The following is a 2061-nucleotide window of genomic DNA, read 5'->3' as shown; positions in this document are numbered from 1 at the left end:
GTAAAGGGTGGAGGTGGATTGTGGATGTGAAAGGTGGATGGTGGAGGTGAAGGGTGCTGGAGATAGAGGTGGACTTTTACCTAAATTTCCCTGACAGTGGAGATGGAGGGTGGAGGGGGAAGGGAAGGGTGGAAATGGATGGTGGAGGGGCATGGGGAAGGGTGAAGGTGGAGGGTGGATGGTGGAGATGAAGGGGAATGATGGAGGTGGAAGGAGGAGGTGGATGGTGGATGCGGTGGGAAAGGATGGAGGGTGGAGGTGGAGGGTGTTGCAGATGAGGGTGGAGGTGAAGGGTGGATGGTGGAGTTGAAGGGTGGAGGTGGATGGTGGATGTGAAGGGTGGATGGTGGAGGTGGATGGTGGAGGTGAAGGGTGGAGGTGGATGTGAAGGGTGGATGGTGGAGGTGAAGGGTGCTGGAGATAGCGGTGGACTTTTACCTAAATTCCCCTGACAGTGGAGGTGAAGGGTGGAGGTGGACGGTGCTGGAGGTGGAGGGCAGTCAGTCCCACCTCTCACTCCACCTGCAGGTTTCCCTCTGGAGAAGCTTTTGTCTCCCACGTGAAAGACGAGGACGTCGTCGTCCAGCGAACAGTTTCTGTTCTCGGCTGCGATGGAGTGCAGGTGCGGTCGTGTTTTATAATCTGTCCTGATTTCAGCACGAGCCTCGTGAAACTTCAGAGATTAAGGACAGTTTGTCCTCCAGGCCGTCCACAACCTGAAGGTCTCTGCTGCCGTCCAGTCACGGCCTCGGTGTCAACGTTTGACTCTGACAAAGAAAATGTAGAAGTTTAGAACTTTTTATGAGTTCAGGAATAAAAATACTGACGTCACCGTCGGTGTCGGTCTGCAGAGTAAAAACTAAATTATTAAATTAATCAACTGAACGTTAACGATAAAAAATAAATACCGTAGTGTCCGGACTATTGGGCGCACCTGAATATAAGCCACGCCCACTCACTTTAAAAAGAAAAAAGTTTCTACATGTATAGACCGCGCTCGTCTATAATCTGCGATCAGATCCGTTACGTTGTAACATGAAAGATTTTTAAACTTTAATTAAATACGTACGGTAAGATTAAGGTCATTATTGTAGGGGCGGCTGTGGCTGAGTGGTTAGAGCAGTCGTCCTCCAATGGAAGAGTTGGGGGTTCGAATCCACCAGCAGTCTCATATTGAAGTGTCCCTGGGCAAGACACTGACCCCCCCACTGTCTCTGATGTGTCCCATCTTGTATGAATGAGATCTAAAGCTCTGATTAATCTGTACAGATTAGATTAGATTTGTAGAGACGTGGTGCTGTGTGCAGGTAACTGAGGACACGGGCTGTCCTGTAACGACCTTTGAGCTTCTTGACTAGAAAGAAAAGTTCTAAGTTCAGTCCCTGGACCGTTATCTCCAAACGTAGTTCCAGGAGCCCCAAGAGGCTGGAAACATAAGAAGTCCAGTCAGAAGCAGCTGGAGGAGCAGTAACGAGGTTAATTATCCACAGGTCAGTAGGAGGACGGAGACTTCTAGAAGTAAAGATGGGCAGAGGTTCAGCAGGCTGTCTGAAGGTAGAGGATCATTTCAGAATAAAGTTCTTGACTTTAATCTGAAATGATCTCCAGTTCATAATCCGTTCAACAGATTAGAAGAATCTGTAGAAATCAGAGCTCCGAGGACGAGGCTGAAGGTCCAGGTTGGATAGTCGTGATTTTTGGGTCCTCATGGGTCACAGCAATAAAACCAGGTCTGGTTTTGTTCTGGGCTCAGGAAGACTTCCACAGATCATTGTCTGTAAACACTGACAAGATTCCATCCTAAACCTCCAACATCTGGTCCCCTCAGGTCCTCCTAAACCTCCAACACCTGGTCTCCTCAGGTCCTCCTATACCTCCAACATCTGGTCTCCTCAGGTCCCCCAAAACCTCGAACACATGGTCTCCTCAGGTCCTCCTATACCTCCAACATCTGGTCTCCTCAGGTCCTCCTATACCTCTAACATCTGGTCTCCTCAGGTCCTCCTATACCTCTAACATCTGGTCTCCTCAGGTCCTCCTATACCTCCAACATCTGGTCTC

The sequence above is a fragment of the Nematolebias whitei genome, chromosome 1, assembly GCF_014905685.2.
Source record: "Nematolebias whitei isolate Nwh7 chromosome 1, NemWhi1, whole genome shotgun sequence".
In the NCBI taxonomy this organism is placed as follows: domain Eukaryota; kingdom Metazoa; phylum Chordata; class Actinopteri; order Cyprinodontiformes; family Rivulidae; genus Nematolebias; species Nematolebias whitei.
The sequence above is the reverse complement of the archived record's forward strand: the minus strand, read 5'-3'. Positions refer to the sequence as shown.